The sequence below is a fragment of the Lagopus muta genome, chromosome 2 (genome assembly GCF_023343835.1).
Source record: "Lagopus muta isolate bLagMut1 chromosome 2, bLagMut1 primary, whole genome shotgun sequence".
Lineage (NCBI taxonomy): Eukaryota > Metazoa > Chordata > Aves > Galliformes > Phasianidae > Lagopus > Lagopus muta.
Window position 1 is genome coordinate 15,403,811 of NC_064434.1, and position 20,250 is coordinate 15,424,060.

At 40.0% G+C, this 20,250-nt stretch overlaps 1 long non-coding RNA gene across 1 annotated transcript in view; it reads left to right on the forward strand.

Moving 5' to 3' along the window:
• The window catches only part of LOC125689337 (uncharacterized), a 40,132-nt gene extending 23,650 nt beyond the window's left edge, over positions 1 to 16,482 (forward strand). Inside the window, exon 3 of the long non-coding RNA XR_007375209.1 lies at positions 16,193 to 16,482. This is a non-coding gene — a long non-coding RNA (uncharacterized LOC125689337). The remainder of the gene's footprint in view (positions 1 to 16,192) is intronic.
• Positions 16,483 to 20,250: the final 3,768 nt, after the last annotated feature.

Consider the following 20,250-nt stretch of genomic DNA (forward strand, 5'->3'; position numbering starts at 1 on the left):
GATTTGGTCTGCAGCCAGCTTTCCTCCCACTCTGGAACAATGATGGGACATCTGGGAGAACGCTGTATTCATTAACCCAAATCCTGAACACTTTGCATAATACCTGATCCTGTAAGAACCTGCTCAGTTTTCCAGTCTGCAATTTGTGCTGGATGCAGCCAGAGCATATCCAGTCAGAGGCCCTTATCTCTTATATGTTTTTGGGCCTTTATGGGACATTATGCCTTGTCATAATTAGTGGTAACAAGATTCCCAATTGTTATCTGATTTTAAATGTTGGTTACATGCGTGGTGATTCACTCCATCCTCTCCCCTTCAGAAATTTCTTCTTGTTTGTCATGTATGTTTTCATCTGGAGACCTTTGGGTTTTATCTTACCCACTGTCTCAGCTGAAGCCATATGCCAGGAGGCCTATTAACTTTCCTGAGGACAGATTTCAGAACATCAGATGGTATCAGTGTGCCATCCTTGTTGTTTTTCCTGGTCTCATGATCTCCTCACAGTGGCAAATGCCAACCACCACTGTGACAGACAGAATAGCCATTTTCCTGCTGTGGTTTGATGCTGCACTCTGGCCAGCTGCTGTGGAGTGCACAAGAGCGATGTAATTAGTAGCTCCCAAAGTTTGAACATCCTCTGTGCTTTTATACTTTTTACTTGCCTAGGAGATTGTTACATCTCCTCATCACCCTAAATCCTCTATATGGATTGTGAGGGACTGTGAGCCTAAAAAGAGCTAACCTCTGCAACTTTTGTTTAAAGGTGGCAGTCCTAGTGCAGAACATGAGAGCTCTGTGTCTATTTTAGGAAAAGAAGAATAAGGTGGTGATTGGAGCAGTGATTTGGAACTTTTTTCTCCTCTGTGCTTGACCCTGGGCAAGTCAGACATGCTGACATCTAGAAAATACTTCTGCACCTAAATCTCACTGTGGGATTTAGCCACCTGGACAGGGGAAAGGTCCAAATTTTCCAAGATCCTAAATCTTTTGGAGCACTTCATCTACAATTTGAGCATGGAAGCTTATGGTTTTCTTAAGCAGAATGTCATAGAATTGTAGAATCATAGAATTGCCCAAATTGGATAAGACCTTAAAGATGGTCAAGTCCAACCTAACTCTCACAACCCTCTGCTAAATCACGTCCTTGAGCACCACATCCAAACTGTTTTTGAACACATCCAGGTATGGTTACTCAACCACCTCCTCGGGAAGCCTATTCCAGTGCTTAACAACCCTTTCAGTAAAGAAGTTTTTCCTGATATCCAACCTGAACTTTTCCTGTCATGAGAACAAATGTGCCATGTTTGTGACGTGTCAAATGCTCATCTTTGCCGAGTCCAAACACTGACTCAAAAGGAGGTAAAAGTGCAACCTATGCAACTATCTGCCCCTTCTACTGGTGTTTTACAAGTGTACCATTTTCTAGCTGTATTTGCTGGTGCTGGAATAGTGCTTGAGACTAAATGCACAAATTCCTTCTTTGCATGTTTTCAGTGCAGTCACTTAGAGTGATCACTCTTCAAGTCCTTGACATTAGTATGGCTGAGAGTGTTAAGGCTATTAGCTGGGTGCTATAAAAATACTTAGTTATCTTGTAGCTTCAAAGCAACCTACAAATATTAACTAATTAATCTTCAGAATAGCCTTACCTCCACACCCCACAGTCAACCCTGATTAAAAAGTAAATATTCCTCTTGCTCATGTAATCAACGCTCAGGGCTTTATGCACTAAAAAGGTAATTGACTTGTGCCTCATTTATGATTTTGATAAACAATTCAGAGTGGTTCAAAGGATGCAGAGCCAGAGGGAAGGTCAGCACCACTACTGTGGTATGGAGAGAGGAGTTCTCCCTTCCCAGAGTCATTTACTATAGATGTATTTCTGGATATAGCTCTCCTTCCGCATTAATGGGAGGGAGCTGGTATTTATGGTAAGAAACATTGTGTCTGGCAAGCCAGAACTATGGTAAGGTGAGTGCCTGACTATTGCAGTATGTGAGTTAACATAAATATACCTTAAAATTTTGCTTGTCATTGCTCACTGCTTTTTATTGTTGTGCAGAAACGCACCATGAGCCTGTTTATCTACTTCTGATCTTTCCTGAGAGTTGGCAAAGTGTGACACCAAAACCAACTGATACTTAGTGCAGATCTAATGGAAATCGCTGTACTTGAAAAAGGTGTATATGAATTCATATCAATTTATATGAATTTGGTGAGGCCATGTCTCTGAAAATAACCCTAAGTAAAGATAGATGGGAGATGCTTCATTGCAATTGATTTACTTCATGCAATCAAGATGTCGCTATTTATGAGGGCTGCTCCAAAACTAATGTCTTCTATTTTGTGATGTTGGCCCATGGCATCAGGGGATAGATGTTGGTGGTATAGCAGTAGAAGCTGAACCTTCCCACCATTATTCCATTACATGTTGTTGCCGTGTGACAGATGGCAGCAGAGGGGCACTCTGACACAATGGCGTCTGACACGGAAGTGAGTATGTAGCAAAGGTGCGCCACTAAATTCCTCCATGTGGAAAAAGTGGCACCCATTGACATTCACTGATGCTTGCTGAATGTTTATGGAGACCAAAGAGTGGATGTGAGCACAGTGAGGTGGTGGGTGGTGCTTTTCAGCAGTGATGACTGTGACAGTGGGTCACCTCTGCTGGTACAGATTGTTACAAGCACAGCATCCAGGCTCTTGTTCATCGCTGGTGAAAATGCATAGCTAATGGTGGTGACTATGCTGAAAAATAGGGTTTTGTCTGAGAATTTTCTCCATCAAAAGTATTATATGGCTCTTTGAAGCTATTGTCATTTCCATGGAAATAAATAGGAGGTGTTGCTTTTGGAGTGATCTATATAAAATAAAACCGTGTGACTGGCGACTGTGTATTGGAAACAGTTTCTGCTGAACCAAAATATTAATGGTGCTGAATCAAGTGAAACTGCTTAGCATGCTGAAACTGCTTGCTGTTGCACAAGTGAAACTCTCACAAGATCGTTTGCTATTTTTAAATGGTTTGGTAGAATAGGTATGTAGAAAACCCCACTACAGCAACCAGATATTTACATGTGGAACCAACTTACCAAAGAAATGCTAATAAACATCAAAGATTAGGGAAAATGTATGCTAGCACCAGGCTCTGTGTGAGGCGGAAAGGAGGTCTACAGCCCTGTAGTTGATGTGTGGAAGCACCATTTACTGATCAGATCACCAGTCCGTGGGCTCAGCTGTGCGGTCATGGTATTGCAGTATGTTACTAGGGTCCTACTCACTTGTGATTTTAGCAGCATGTAGGCATGTGAGTCCCCTGAGTTTCAGCCCTTGTATGTGTTGCTGCAGACCAGCTGATTCATGGCCATGCATTGTCCATCTGAGAGGCACTTCTCTTTTTTGGTTAAGAGCAGAGTCCTGAATGACTGCAGTAGGTCACTCTGTCCACTCAGCTGTAACATATGGGTCAGAGATCACCACTTGAAGCTTTAAGGATAAATGTTTCAGGTGCTAAGATATATTGCTGGAGATCGGGAGTTAGTGATGTGTGCAAAGTAGAAAAGAAAAATAAATGTTTGAAGGCTGGGAGATAAAATTTGTATAGATGAATTTGCAGGGATGGATATCTGCATCAAGAAATGAAACATACTTTTATTTGCAGCAGGCTTAGGCAACAGCAATACTTGCCTTGTGAGCATGGTTTTTGGTTCTGAGTGTTAAACTTGGATGCATGAATTACCACTGGAGTACCTGTATCAATAAGATTTGTGTCTATCAGCCTAATAGTGTGCTGATGCTGTGGACTCATAATGCATCATATAAATTGTATTGGCAGAACTTGGAAGATCACAAAGTAGTTGTACAAGTGACTGTATTTATTGAAAAGTCAGCAATTTTGGAACATTTGGTAAGGTATTAAAATATGCTGTCTGAAATTTGGATGTAGTCAGCTTACAGTGTGAAAAAGAATCGGTTCTCACCGTGCAAATTGAGCTCAGTTTGCAAGATATTCCTGGTCCTGCTTTTGAATATTAAAAACCCAATGTTAGTCACAAAAGCTCTTCAGCTCAGTTTGACACACCTGGGTGCATGCCATAGTGGGATTATCTCTGATCTAATCACTAGGGAAAGTGGTCTCTTCGGGTCAGGACTGAGGTCATGGTTAGACCTTAGATAGAAAATTATGCCTTTTCTCTCTAAAGCATGCTTATTTACAGTACCAGGTGGTGTTCACTCTTGTCTCCTCATTTCATCATTGAAGTGCTAATAGTCATTCATCAGTGTCATTGATACTCCATGTGTATAAGGAGGCATGTTTTATATTCTCGAATAGGTGATCTTGCACTGAAGTATTGTTTTCAAAAGTAGACCTTCCTTAACACATCTAGGTAGCTCAGTGTATGCATTAAGGTCAAGGGCCTCAGTGGATAACAGATTTTCATCCATTATAATATTGCGCCTTTCTATTTAGCTTCTTATTAGTAAAGTTACAAAGCACAAGTGTAAGATTTGAAGAATTTGTAAAATATAAACCCTAATCTTTGCGTTGAAATATTAAACATTCTAAAGCCATGAAGTTCCATGTACAAAGCACGCTCCAACAGTATGAATTCATTACCTCTCTACTGTGCTTTCTGGCCTTTATCATGCCATAGCTTTACCAGCAAATAATTGATTAAAATGCATGCGTTTAACAAGCACAGCATTCTTATTAGAAATTAGATAAATATTTTGAGATGAAATATTGGGAACAAGGTGAAATGCAGCTGAAGGCAATAGCTGTAAAATCTTTTTTCTGTCTCCTTGATATCATTTTGCTGAATCTGTTTTGGCATAGAAATATCCAGAGGTTCTGCCTCCCCCAGCTCTTCCTACTCTTCCAGACTGTTATATCAAAAGTAGGTGTAGTTACACTCAGCTCTTGGAAGCGTCATAGCATCAGCTTGGTGATTCTCTGTCACCTCAGGATTTAAAATTGTCTGCAAATTTTAGAGCCAAACAGGCTGGGATTTGGAGACAGGAGGAGATCAAAACAAGTTTTAGTGTTTTTCTTCCATTGACCTACTAATCTGTATGAAAATTAGCTGTTTTTTGTTGGTATTTTTCAGTGTTGAGAGATTGGGCATGGGTTAAATTACGTTAGATTCCAAGCTGCCATGTAAGATTTAACATTTGCAACTGTGTTTGTAGAGAGGGACGCGTCTCAAAAAAAGAGATAGTTACAGGGAAAATGGAAGCTGGATGTACAGATTATGTCAAAAGTTAGTGAAACTGTGGCTAAAAACAGTGACTTTACAGGAAGAGCTGAACCCCCTGCAGCCATATCTATGGAAATGGGAGAATAAACCAGTAGACGGAGGACATGATAAAAATTAGATGAGTGAGCTATAGCTGCTGTAAGCCTGAACTTATTTTCCAGACTCAGTTAACAGTCATCAATGATTTTAAACTAAAAGAGGGGAAACTTAGGTATTAAGAGGTAATCTTTTACTCAGAGGATAGTGAGGCCATGGCACAGGCTGCCCGGAGTTGTGGGTGTCCCATCCCTGGAAGCATTCAAGGCTGGGTTGGATGGGGCTCTGGGCAGCCCACAGCGGGTGATTGGAGCTAAGTGGCCTTTAGGGTCCCTTCCTATCCAAGCCATTCTATGATTTATGTCCTGATCACTCTGGAGACATCTTGTATGGTTTCCGTCCATGACACAACACCTGACAGTGAATAAAAGATTGGAAAGAGCTGTTCTATGTTGGTAAGTTTAAAAAATAACAATTAAAAATAATTAAAAAAAAAGAGGCAAAGCCTCCACAGAAGGCCAGCGAGGTGGTTTTACATGGTATCTGGAATACAGCAAGACGAATTTCCCAACAAACAATGCAATTTGCCCTGTTTCTATTTACACCAAAGCTATTTTGCTGCTGCATCTGCTAAGGAAGGGGGCAGAGCTGGGCCTAGTATGTCTATTTTGGAGTCCTTATTGACTTCATTTTGGAGCAGGTGAACAGCAGAATGCAGATACTGCGGGAGAAATAAAGCCTAGATTAAATTATGCAAATGCATCTTTGCATTCGTCCTGTTCACGTGTGCTTGAGGGGTAATGCAAACACTGAACTTGTGCTTTTCTTGGGCACAGACCAGCGCTGTGACTCACATCCTCCTCACTGGGCAACATGCACACTTATGATCCGGTTCTGTCATCCAAATCAAAAGCAGAATTTTTCAAATCTGGGAAAAAAACCACCATGTTCTTGGTTTGTGAGTGCACAATAGTTTGAAAGATCTTTTGATAACTGGAGACTTGTTTTTCTCCCTTCCCCATTTTTTAGTTTCTGTAATTGATTTTCTGCTCACATATAGCTTGGGCTCATCTGCACCAATGTCAGCAGTAAGCACTTAGAGCAGCACGGCTGCAGTGCCACTGAAAGCCTTCCTGGGGCTCATTCCTGTCATCACAACAATGCAATGCACTGAGGCAGGAACTGCTGGCATTTCAAAGGTGCTCAATTGCCTTAATTTTCATCGTCTGTGATCGTTTGCTAAAAACAGAAAAGCAAAATCCAAACCGTTCTATTTTGCTGTAGAAAATCTTTGCCAAGCCAAACCATACGTTCCTGGGGTACTTGGATTAGCAGCTAGCCCTGCCTTTGTTTATAGACGCATGTACAGTTAGTATGAATCTTTCTACATTTAATGCTATTGCTGTTTAAGTAGTGTTCCAAAGGAAGGCTCTGTAAGCCAGCAGCACAGTTTGCTTTCTGCTTGAGAATGAAGAATAGTACCTATGTTCTGCTATAATACCTCCTAAATATTGTCATGGGGCTGTTCTTTAAAGATATCTTTATTTTACAAGGCATAAATCCATCAAGCTTTATAGTCAGAATTTTGAATCTGACTACCACACAGTTCCAAGCCCTGGTGAAGGGAATACTTCTTTACAGAACAGGCAGGTAGGATGGGGAGTCATTTGCTACAAGGTATTTTTCAGGCTGAGTTTTGCGGGCTGAACCATCCTGCGCTCTGACCAAGATGTGCTGCAGCACACTATGAGATGGAGCGCTCCTTTCTCTCCTTTACAACCACTGCACCGTGAATGCTTACATGCTGCAGAAATGAGGACCACTTACGTAATTAGCTGAATTAAGCTTGTTTTGATAATTCTTTGCCTGGGAAGATGTAAGCTTCCAGAAGCATGTCTTCTGCTTTGCCACAAAACACCTCGTGCCAACAGTTACTGAGCTGGAGAAATAACTGTAGGTGCCACTGCTTGATGTCAGGCTTTCAATTAACTATGTTGAACAAGAACCAGTAAAATAAAATGTGGGTTTCGGGCCCACTGAATGTTCAATTTCTTTCAGGCTTATTTGGACAAGGGGGGTGCTGGAGAGGATAACCACAGGAGTATAATTTAGATGTCTGAGAAGGGCAAGTGGACTCGTTTCCCAGGCCTCTCTGGCATTGGATGCATCAATCCTGTTTGCAAATACTGTATCATTCCCTCTGCAGACCACTGGGACTGTGCACTTCCCAGGGGATTGGCAGGCCAAGGAGCTTCTCCGGAGGTGGCCCAGGGTCTTGCCCCAAGCTGGGCATGGTGTGACATAGCAGAAGTGTGTGGGTCAGAGGAGCCATTCCCTGCCACATCACCCTACAGCCACAGCTGTAGTCCCTGCTCTAGAAGCCACCTGAGATCTCTATGGTTTGTTTTTTCTTTTAAGCCTAGGACTTCTCGTAGCTGTTAGAAGAGTGAAGGCAGAGACAGCGATACGTGTTCAAGAAACAGGAAAAGTGCTGCTATGCAAAACTTTTAACCCAACATGCTTATTTCGTGTAGAGGCACCAAAGACTGCGGGGGTGGGTTAAAACATCAAAAACTGTTATTTCCCACTGGAAAAGAAAAAAATCGTTGAGTGAAACATGTTTCTCAGTGTGAAGCTTTTCATTAAGAGATTGGCATGGTGTGATATGAAAGAAGAAATCAGAGGTTACGTGGTTTTCCTAACAAATGAGGAGATTTTTTTAAATGCTGGCTGAGGCACTTGCAACTCGATTTTCCTCTGTAAAAGTCAAGGTTTGATTATGCTTTCTGCATTATTATTTATAGTATAGCAGTTATACATGCCATGTCCTTGGCTGTGGCATTGCAGTTTGCTCCATCTATGTCTGCTTCCTAAATTTATTGATCTCATTAGAAGATAAAAATGACAAAGATAGCTCATAATACTTCTGAGAAATGTAAAACCATTAGCGGGTCATTGTCAAAGTTATAACATGTCCTTTTAAGCTGCTTAGCAAACTGGTGGCAGCCTATGATACAGGGATTAACCTGTGCCAGGAGTAACTGAGTGGATCGTGGTGGAATGGTTAATATTCAGCCTGCCTACAAAGCTTTGAAGCTGCCTCACAAAATGATACAATGAAGTGATAAACAGAAATACATTAAAAACAAAGGGAATGGAAGTTTTTATTTCCTGTCCTTTATCTTGGTCTCTGGCACATAAGAAGCAGAAAGGCTGATAGAGTTTCAGTCTGGAATTAGAGTTGCACTTATAAGTTGTGCTTTGCTCCCCAGGAGCCTCATGGGCTTTGCTCTCTGAGCACAGGTTGACCTTGGTTGGTACCCTATAGCAGCTTTCCCTGCAGGAGGACCTTGATGGTACTACCCTAGGCATGTAGGATGCCAATAAAACTACATGGCTAGGCATGCAGTTTTAAGAATGAGTATTTCAGCAATATGCATATGGCTGTTTTTTAAAGCCAGCATTTGTTACCCCAGATGTAGCCCTTTCTGCTCAGGTCAGTCACTGGTGCAATGGACATATCACCACTTACTGTTTCTTTAGAGAACAACTGTGCAGCTGCATGTCACCATTATCTGAAAAAAATTCCCTTAGAGAAGTGTCTGATGGTATTGATTAATTACGTTATTACTTACTGAACTGTTTGGGTTTACACAGAGCACTGAGAGAAAGTGGACACATCATGCACTACTACATATAATTTGGGTTGAGAATTCCTGCCTTGGTTCTCAGTGATGAGAGCAGGATATGTCATTAAGGAAAGGAGAATGTGGGCAGGAAGATTGGTACCTGATGACTGTCTTTATAAGTTGTCTGACTCTTTACTCCCAATGGAGGACATAGGGTTAGTGTTCACTAACCCTAGGGACACTGATGTCACACCTCTTTGCTGGTGAGTTGGGTGTAAACAGGTGGGCTCTGGTGAGAGGAGTGAGAAGAGGAAAGAAGAGAAACTCAGTCCCATTTAGAGAGCATCACGTGACCTGATTTGCACCAATGCATTGTTCTCTTTTAGAAGCATTTTATATGCACATTCCAGTAACAAGTATATAAGCTTTAGGGCAAGGATAAACTAGCCTAGAAAACAGTTTACAGATTAGAGCAGCAGAGAATGAGAATAATAACATTAATCCTTCCAGTTATTCACTCAACTTTTTTTCACCTATTAATGACCATGTGCTTATTTTATCTGTTGGGAAGTAAGAATTATTGGGAAGGGGCAAGAGTTGATGTAACTCTGCAATTTTGACTACACCACACTTCTGTAAATAAAATATAACACTATTATATTTTCAACCAAGGTGTTTTTGGGTTAAGTGGTGCATTTCAAATATTCAGAATGTTTAATAACCATGCTATGTAATTATCAATGAATGTAAACATTCCCAACCATTAATTGCTCTATCATTTTAGTCCATCTGATAGCATTTGATTGTAATAGAAACATTGTTTTCTACTTGATCTAGCAAAACAATCATTAAAATTTAAAGACAGTTTCCAAATCACAGATCTTGTAAATGCTTTTATGGGACGCAGTGAATAAGGAATGAAAAACTGGTAAAATTATTAATAAAATTGTGTGAAGAAAGCTGCTTAAATTTCTTAGAGGATTCTGAGCTTTAAAAACATTTTTTGATTCTAACTCAGATTGGAAGAAAGCTCAACATGCTAAAATACAGTTTCTCCCATCAAGTCTTAAGTCCTAGAGGCTCTGATCTTTGCCTTGTTGTTACCTTCAGTCACTGGATACTGTAAATTCTTTGATTCCTGTTCTAAGAGCAACTTGCCAACCTGGCTTATCTAAAGTCATGTGAAAAACCAGTAGCCACTGATACTAGAGATTTTTTCCCAGGGATTTCTATCCCAGAATCCCATAAGCCTTTTGCTGAATCTCCTTACTCCTGGAGAATTAAGGCAAACTTGAAAGGTTACAGAAAAGAACAGCGAGAACAATTGAAAGTCTGAAAATCCTGCCTGACATTGAAAGATTAAAGAAGCTCAATGTACTTAGATTATCTGAGAGAAGGTTAAAAGGTGACTTGATCATGGATTCTAAGACCCAAGTTGAGAAACAGTTTTCCAGTCCATGGGGAATGTCTAATTTAGCAGACAAAGCCATAGCAAGATCCAGTGATTGAAAGCTTAATCTGAAGATGTTCACACAAGGTGCAAGATGTATGAGACTGTAGCAGCTAAGACAGGTTTTTTAGGGTACTGTGGAGTTTCAGTCCTTTGAGAATTTTAAAACATATCTTTGTAAAAAAACTGCTCTAGCTTGACCGGAAATTAAAGTGTTGATGTAGAAGTCCTTGGGTGAAATTCTATGGTATATATTGTGTCTGAAGGCAATCTATATGATTGTAAAGGTCTTAAATTCAAAAGATATTGATTCCTTAGTAATGCATGGTTCCTACCACTATGTAAAATGGGTTCATATAATATACTAGTATTTGTACTTTTGTAGCTCTAGTTCAGTATTCACGAGCTCAACAAAACCATTCCACACCTCAGTGCGCTTAGCTCGAAGAAAGGGAAAGCTAGTTAATATAAAACAGTATTTTTAGCCTTTCTGAAAGCTTCTTAAGCCAATCTATAAAAAGAAACAAGACCATTCTCCAAAAATGCAAATGCTCTGTCTTGAAGCACGAATATCGTTTTCAGTTTTAACTGCTTCATCATTGTATGTCACTCCCTATGTATAGTAAGTGCTGTGTGACAGTTGTCTCTACGAGACAATCAGGGACTTTTCCAATAAGTACATAATTATACTTCATAATACATGTTTCTGTGAGCTATGGGGCTTTATGTGTTCATAGTGATGCTCATAGCATCTCTATGGGACAGGTACAATTGTCTTATAAAGGCAGATGGTCCTCAAGACCACAAAATGCATTACTAGCAGAGAAAGGAAGAAAGCTTGGTACCTTATGACTTCCAATTCACATAGTCAAGTTTTCAAATCAAAATATTATATTAGCTATACAATCACAGGAACACAGTTTTCAGTGTTATGTCCTAAAACCACATCTCGTGCATTTATCAGCCTGCCACACTAATTCAAGGGTAATGCTGTGGAACTCTAATTTGTGTAGAACAACAACATTGGTCTCTGTAGTTCTTACAAGGTCTTGACCTTACTTATTAAACTAGTCCAACTGAAATTAAATCACCACATGAAAAGTATTCTTCATTAAGCATAACTGTGAAGAAGAAGCATTGCTATTTATTTTCAAGGTTTATCTTTATTTTACAGATAAACGATATTATCATATGGCAGTTATGCCCATGAAGCAGCTAGGCCTAAGTGTTTGCTATGCCAAGCACTGCTATTGCTGTTGAAAGAGTGCTTTATAACAGGGACTATTTAATTAAGCAATACCAGGCCAGTATAAATGAGATTTATGAAAGACTCTTCAAACTATTTAGAGACTATTCTTTCCATTTTGCGTGTGGAAAGGAAGTGGCATTCCTCTAAAACAGAGGATTTCACAAGAGTCTCCTTTGACCATGGGACCCACACCGACCCACAGCCTTTCTCTACATTCGCTGACCATCCGTATCTGGCAGAATTGTCTTAAAGTTATATATGGGTGCTGCGATGGCAGTGCAGTGTACAGACATAAAGCTTTATTCATGAATAAATCTCATGCATGCCAGACTTGAAGGAGGATCACCTATCTCATTCAGACATTTGCCAGTGCCATGTTATGCTTTCTGATTAGGTTTTCTCATGAATTTGCTCATGTGGTTAGCAAGACAAATGTGAATGAGCTAGCAATGATAGAGATGTGATGGAAAGTGACGTCCAGACTGGACTTACTTTGCCATGCATTTTGGGTAATGTTAGGTATAGCTTCTGGACTTCCTTGCTCCTAGGGATTACTACTAGTCCTTGACAATGGGGTAAAAAACTATTGAGTAATAGTAGGGAAACTGCCATAATGTCTCTTCACAGATTATTACAAACATATACTTTGGAAGTGGATGACTAAAGAAATAAGCTTATACCAGGCCTGAATATCCATTTTAACTATGAAGATAAATCAAAAAAAGCCTAAGAAAATATAAATTCTGCTGGGCTGCTATTATGTATGCTTCTAATCAGAAAAGGAAAAATCTTAAATACACACGCAAACGTACAAAACAGGACAAAAGACCAGGTTTCCTTTCCTCTTTTTGGTTTCAGGCATAAGACATGCAAATGTGGAAGGAAAGAAATATCCCTCTAAAAAGAAGAGTCTTGGAAAGTTGGCAATATAAAAAAAAAAGTCTTAAAAAATAAAAGGAAAAAAAGCAACACCAGTGCTACCTCAATGTTTCACTACAAAATGAAAAGTAAGGTATAGAGAAGGCAGCAGTCACAAATTTTTTCTCTCTCATATTTTTATCTCACCTCATTCCAGATAACTTCTGGTCAGCAGCTTCATTGCCAACTAGGCCTCTCTTAAGGACTAAGAAAGACATGAAAAGAGGTAGCATGACTGGTTCCACTGAAGCAGCACCACCGGTTCCACTGGTCCTGTCACGGGGAGGGACCAGGAGCCTATGTAGGGAATGACCTACAGGATTAGAAAAGATCATTATCTTCATGAATGTGGTAGGTTATTTTTGTGAGAAGAGGAATAGAATCATCTACCACCTCACAGCACTCACATCCACTGTTTGGTCTCTGTAAATGTTCAACAAACATCAACGAATGTCAATGGGTTCCATTTCTTCCACATGAAAGAGTTCAGTTCCACACCTTTGCTTCATATGCCTTTCCATGTCGCTCCGTTTTGTCAGACAGCCCCTCTGCTCCATCTGTCAAACAGCAACAAAACAGAACGGATTATTGGTGGAAAGGTTCAATCTCTACTGCCATACCATCAACATCTGCTTCTGACTTTGTGGGCCAATATTATAAAATAGGAGGCATTAATTTCAGAGCAGTCCTCATACTTCATGGTATCATGTTATGGCTTTTCAATGCAGCTTACTGATCATGTAATGCCCCTAAAGGGTTCTGTCCATTTACAAAATCAATTAATAATGATCAGTAGCCAAAAATGGGAATGGACTGGGAAGTGCCCGTGCCCTTCAGATGGGTACACTGGCATTTTCTATAGAGGGGAAATTGGAAAGAAGTAAGCATTTCTAAAAATGTAGATTTAAATTATGAGTTAAACTGCTTTCAGTAGCATATGGACCCCAGATATTATCTTTCTTCTGAACTCAAACATTATGCGTCTCCAAAAAAAGGAGATTACAAGAATGGAGAATAGATGTTTTCTGCATATGTTCTGCAGGTATTTTTGAAGACGAAAGCCGGAGCTGAAGTTAGAAACTCCATCGTGGAGTGAGACCATGGTGCATACTGATATCTAGCCAGTGAGGCATGCTCATGAGGAAGGAAATAAGGCAATCAAAAGAGTGGTTTTCCCTCTTCCTTTTTCCCTCTTACCTTTTCCTTTTCATACTCTTGTTTGCTGGATCAGAGTTCCTTAGTTTTGAAATGCTGGGTGTTTGAGGAAGAAACTACTTTGTGAACCTTACAATCTCAGGCACCATAAGAAGTGCAAATAAGGGAAAGTGCAGATTTGCCAGTTTGTTTCATGTATTTTATGTATTGAGACAAAGAGCGCTTCATCAGCACAGACTGATCTCCAATATTTCATGTATCCTATTCTCTTCTTTTGCTGCTCCTCCATAAGAGCTAATTAAAAGAATAGGAATAAAAGGTCAGCTTTTCCAGTCATAGCTTATTAGTGAAGTCTCCAAAAGATGTATGCAAGGACCTGTAAGAAAAATATCTGGCAGAGGAAATATTGAAGTAACAAATAATACAAAGCTATTAGGAAAAGTACACGCTGTAAAGAGTTGTAAAGGGATACGATGATACTGATTGTGTTATAATATGGCAAGTATGTTTCAGTAATAATAAGCATAAAGTGATGCTAACTTTAGATATTTAGTAATGCCTGTTGGATTGGCTCTTACCTCCCAGAGTAAAAGATTTTTGGGCTCTCTAAAAACTTCAGCCCAGAGTTCTGTACAGGTGAGGGCAAGAAAGATAGTCAAATGTATGGAACAGGCAGAAAGGATAAATTGATGGAAGTCCCTGAGATAATGAAAGGCACTGGGAAGGGGAGTAGAGAAAGGTAATTCAACCCTTCTTGCAGCAGTGGAACTAGTAGACATCAATTGTAACTAATTCTAGATGTCCCTTGTTCCTTGCAGGGGAGCTGATGCATGACATTAAAAGGTTCCTTCCAACTCAAAAGGTTATATGTCGGGTTTGAAACCAAGTGTGTAGCTGGGCTGAGCAACTCGTAAACACATGAATGCAAAAAAAAAAAAAAAAAAAAAAAAAAAAAAAGGTTTAAAGATGCACAGAAATTAACTATACAGGTTGGTGGAATAAATATATCAGAAAACAAATCATGACAACATAAGTGATGCAATTGGACACAATGAGTATTTTTTCTTTTACAATTCTCTAAATCCATTGCAGGGAAAGAGAGAAAAAACTGTAAGAACGCTCAGTCTGACCCAGCAAAACTGCTCCTGTGTTATTTCAGGAACTGGAAGATACATTCAGTTATTCTTGTTTGTAATCAATACAATATGTGGAGTGTACACATAAATGTGTGTGGCAGCTGGCAGCAGTTTCTGTGTCTGTGGTGGGAGATGTTCAGAGCAGTGCCACTGCTTCCTTGTCACACCTCGCACACTGTGCCCTTTGGTGCTACTGAGCCTAAGAAGAAGGAAGAGAATTCAGAGCTTCTGGGTCTCTCTCTCAGTTCTGGTAAATTTGTGCCAGAAGATGGTAAAATGTATTTCCATGAAATGATGAGACCCGTATTTTGTGGTTTGGTTACATTCTTCTGTGCTGCACTGATTTAATTTAACCAGGCTTTCACATTTCATTAATCCTCATCACTTCTTCACTCACTGTTTTCTATTAATGTTCGTTCATGTTCTCCTTGTTGTACAACTCATCAGTTCCTTCTTATTGTGCTGGTACATAATTCTTCACCAGCTTTCAGGGATGGTATCAAAACTGGAGAGAAACATTTTTTCCCTCTTTTCCTGTTTGTTTGTTTCAGAAGTGCTCGCACCGACATGAATAGACTGACTTTCCTTGCGCATGAAAAGAGAGAGAGTTGGGGTTTTCTGTTTTATTCGTTCTGCACCACACATATTTTCCCCACCCACACCCTCACTCACTTTACACATGCTCACACACAGAGGTGCCTGTATACTAGTGACTTTCAGAGAATTTCACTCAACTTAGGAGAATGTGACCAATGGCTGGGATGAAATGTTTATATTTTCATCATCACGAGTCATTTCCACCAATCTTACCATCACAAGTGGGTGTTTCTGGGAAGGGTGCTAAAGCATCCATCACTCAGCATTTAGGACATTGAAATAGCGGTACTGAAAGTAGAGCTATGAAGAATTGAGGTACACCAAGTTGTCACAATCTGTTCGCTGCCTGCCCGATTTAGTCCCATATTTTAGAAGCAGAGCAGCAATTTAGCTGATAGATGTTGCAGTCTGCATTTTTTCTGCCTGTTCCTTCATTGGTAATGTCCATGTGGCTCATAGCTCTACCTCACTTGCTGTATCTTTAGACTACTACTACTCATACGGGAACCCACACATAGATAGCTCATGTGATTTTGTGAATAGTGGGATTTTTCTGAACCTGCAGCATTTCTCTTAATTGTTCTCCCTAAGCTGGATGTCTCTGCAGATAGAAGAGTGCATCTGCAAGTTTCAGGATGTGCAGTTTCTGTTTTACCCGTTTGTGGGTGAGGTGGGATGAGTGTGGTGGGGTAAAGAGAAGGAGAAGCAGTCTCCAGCATCAGTAAAGGTTCTGGTACTTCACATCAGTATCTGCTTTATTACAGGTTCTTCTATTTCAACACTGACCTGAGGAGAAGCTCCAAGGTATGAAAGGGTTATTATACGACCGGACACCTTGGGTCACCTGGGGTAAATTACCATTGCCTCTTAGTTAAGTCCTCGTGTTCTGGTGAAATCAGTGGAGCTTGTTTTCACTGGTGCAGTATCTGAGACATCAAGTTTAATGAATCGTTACAAATGATTTAATCTGCACTTGCAGGTGCTATTAAAACTTTTTTTTTCTTTTCTGCCAAGACCTTTTTTTTCTTTTTTACCTAGGAAAAGCAATCTTTCTCAGTCGCAATGGTTTAAATAGGGAGTAACAGGATAGGTTTTGCTCATTAGAAAGCCTGATGCTGGCTTCAGTATTCCCTTCTGCTAAAATTACCTCCTCCAGCATTTAAGACTTTAAGTTGCAGGGGATAAAACATAAGGCCCTGGTTAATTGCAAATAAATAGTGCCAGAAATATGTACAGATGGTACCTGAAGTTCACTGCTGAAGACTATCCAGTAGACTATATATAATTTGCACGACATGTATATGCAGGAAGCAGGAGGACAACTTTTTGTGGTTTCTCACATTTGTAAAAAAAAACAAAACAACAAGAAAAAATCAAAATCATAAATGAACACTCTCAGCCTGTGAAACTTCTTATTTGGGAAAACAGCAACCTGGATTTCTATTTATTTACCTTAATTAAATTAATTAATTTAACAAGTCTGAAGATTTCAGTGTTTTATAGGATACAGGTGTAAATATCTGGCGAGTAGAGTGTATATATTAAACTACATCTACTTAGCTAGTAAATATTTTGCTGCATTAGTTTGCTCATTCCCAAGCAATCAGTTGTGAACTCCAGTGTTGTAACGGGTCCACAGGGAACATTTGTGCTTTGGTTGGCACTTAGATTAAATTCATCAAATGATTTTTTTTTTCCCCCTTCAAGGCTGACATTTCAGAATGTTTTTTTTTTTTTTTAAAGGTTGTGTGCCAACTGCCAAAGTCAATTAATTAAATGGTAAATCTGAAATTTGTAGGGGAAGACTATTATTCCATTTTGCTCTGCGACCTTGGAAGAGTGAAGATTTAATCCGCAAAACACATGGTTTACCAGAGGGTTCTGATCTGCTTGTACTGAAAGTAAAAGCAAAAGATTTTTTTTTTTTTTTTTTTGGTCAAATTAGGGATTACCTCAAGGGTGGGATTTTCCTGCATTTTCTTTCTGCTTTTAATATTCTGTAGTAGTAAGCATATCCTTTGAGTTCTTCCCATACTTGATGGCTTGAAGAAGTCAGCGGTTAGTAGAAAGAAAATGTGCAAAATTTTGGGGCTCTTTTTCCATTAATTTCGAGACTATTTATTCCTTGAGTGCATTACAGACAGCCCCAGAATTTGAGATTCCTACATCACTCAAAGAGCTTCAGATCAGTGAAGGAGATAGTAAGAGTGAAATTCAATAGTCATGAGTAAAATGTTGATTGTATTCTAGGGAAGTGCAGGTATCACAAATTACCACCAAAATCACTTCCCCTGAGGAGTGTATCTGCCTTCAGTGGCTACAAAGGCAGTTTGGTTGCAAAGCTTTGACTGGACCTTACTTCTTCCTTCTCTATACACTTTCAGTATATCTTACTAAACTTCCCAGGCTGTTTGAAATTTTTCTGTCATAAGAAACAAGTGGAAATGAGTGCAGCGCATTGACTGTTCTTTAGTTCTTAGTGTTCTATCATTGGTTTTATACTTCTTTTGTGTGTTTATTTAAGTTTTTCCTGCCTGAAGATTGGATGCATCTTTATTTTTGGCCTCTGTGTGTGCATGGAGTGGGAACACAGTGCAAGGATGGAATGAAAAACTGTAGAAATGGTGAAGAGCACAGATGAGTCGATGTAGATGATACAGGATGCAGTACTTTTCTCCCTTTGCCATTTGAAATTCTCTCATTTGTTTTACCACAGTTTCACATTCAGGACTTGTACCAAATTTCTGGCCTGCACAAAACTCACAGTGTGATTAAAAATAAGTACTTGCTTGTTTGGAAGGATAATTTGATGGTTCTTTGTGAAGGGGCAGAGTACATAGAACAGCCATTTGTGGTAGGGAGAAGCAGTGAAAACCACTTATTGCCAAGGACGTTTCTTAAATACACAATTTGTAGGAATTGCATATTTTATATATGAAGATACGGGAAATGTATGAATCCTATGACAATTCATAATCTTGCATTTATTTTTATTTTTTATTTTTGTCCTCGCTTTTATTTTTGTTTCTTTGTTCCTCTGCCATCTCTTTAGAACTGTTCTCCTTCTCCAGATACAGGCTATTTTGAAGTAAGGACATTTCACATGTTCCTGTTGAAATTGTTCCTCTCTGTGAAAGAAACTCACAGGTATGTTTGCCCACAGAGCCTGAGTAACTCAAATGTGAGAAGTGGGAGATCTTCAGCTCTGTTCTTCTACTGTAGAACTGTACATTCCTGCTGTACTTGATCTGAAAGGTATTTGAAGTAAAATATTAGCAAGAATGCTGCCACGAATTTGGGGGATGAGCTGCTGGAGAGGAGCTCTGCGGAAAGGGACCTGGGTGTCCTGGTGGATGACAGGCTGGCCATGAGCCAGCAGTGTGCCCTTGTGGCCAAAAAGGCCAATGGCTTACTGGGGTGCATTAAAAAGAGCGTGGCCAGCAGGTCAAAGGAGGTGATCCTCCCCCTCTACTCTGCCCTGGTAAGACCTCATCTGGAGTACTACGTCCAGTTCTGGGCTCCCCAGTACAAAAAAGACAGGGATCTCTTGGAAAGAGTCCAGCGGAGGGCCACAAAGATGGTGAAGGGCCTGGAGCATCTCCCCTATGAAGAAAGGCTGAGTGAACTGGGTCTGTTCAGCCTTGAGAAAAGGAGACTGAGAGGGGACCTGATCCAGGTCTATAAATATCTAAGGTGTGGGGGGCAGAATGGCGAGGCCGGACTCTTTTCAGTGGTGAGTGCAGACAGGACAAGGGGAAACGGCTGGAAACTGCAGCATAGGAAGTTCCGCACAAACTTGCGCAAGAACTTCTTTACAGTGAGGTGACGGAGCACTGGAACAGGCTGCCCAGGGAGGTGGTGGAGTCTCCTTCTCTGGAGATGTTCGAGACCTGCCTGGATGCCTACCTGTGCGACCTGCTGTAGGGAACCTGCTTTGGCAGGGAGTTGGACTCGATGATCTCTGGAGGTCCCTTCCAACCCCTACAATTCTGTGATTCTGTGATTCTGTGATTCTGTGAATGAGATAAATGAAGGATGCTTAGTGGTGGATAATGCTGAAGGTTGAACTTCTTTGACTGAAGAGCTACAGCTTCTTCAAATTGTAAAGACTGCACTGTTTCTATGTATGCCTAAAAGGAGAATATCTGAGGAAATTTGGGTACCTTTAAACACTTGAAAGAATTTAGATAGTGACAAAGCTAAGCAGTAGATGAGTGGAAAATTAGAACATTGAATTTTGTTTTAAATCTCATCTAAATCACCTGAAGTCTTGAGTGGGTCTAAAACTCAGCTGATGTGTGTTTAAAATTGCTACCAGTGGGATGGATTTGTTGATATTTGTCTCAGGGCAATGTTGTGCTGATAAATGTGTCAAGTTCTCACCTATTACAGTAATAACTGTACCATGTATGGATGTAGACAAATAAAAAGGTGTATTCAATGGCTTGTAAAACTTGGCAGAGAACAAATCTCATGAATGCTTCTAGTTGATCACTAGGCTATCAAAACTCCCTTTGCCAATGTTCGGTGGTTATCTACATTGCTTCTCTGCAAAATACCTGTGCCTCCCATGAGCTGTGAATCCAGTTTTTCAAGAGATCATTAAACATGAAAGCACTAAACATCCTAATTCTTTTCCCCTAAAGTTATATCTCAGCATTGTCTTCTTCAGTAGCCTTGTCTGCAGGAAGTGTAAAGTTTCCTGCTATGATTGTTTGAATGCTGCCAATTATCAGATCTGTTTTTGGCAGCTTTCCCCTCAACCTGCTGATTAGCTAATGTGCGGTTACTAATACAATATGGGAAACGGGTGTGAATGAAG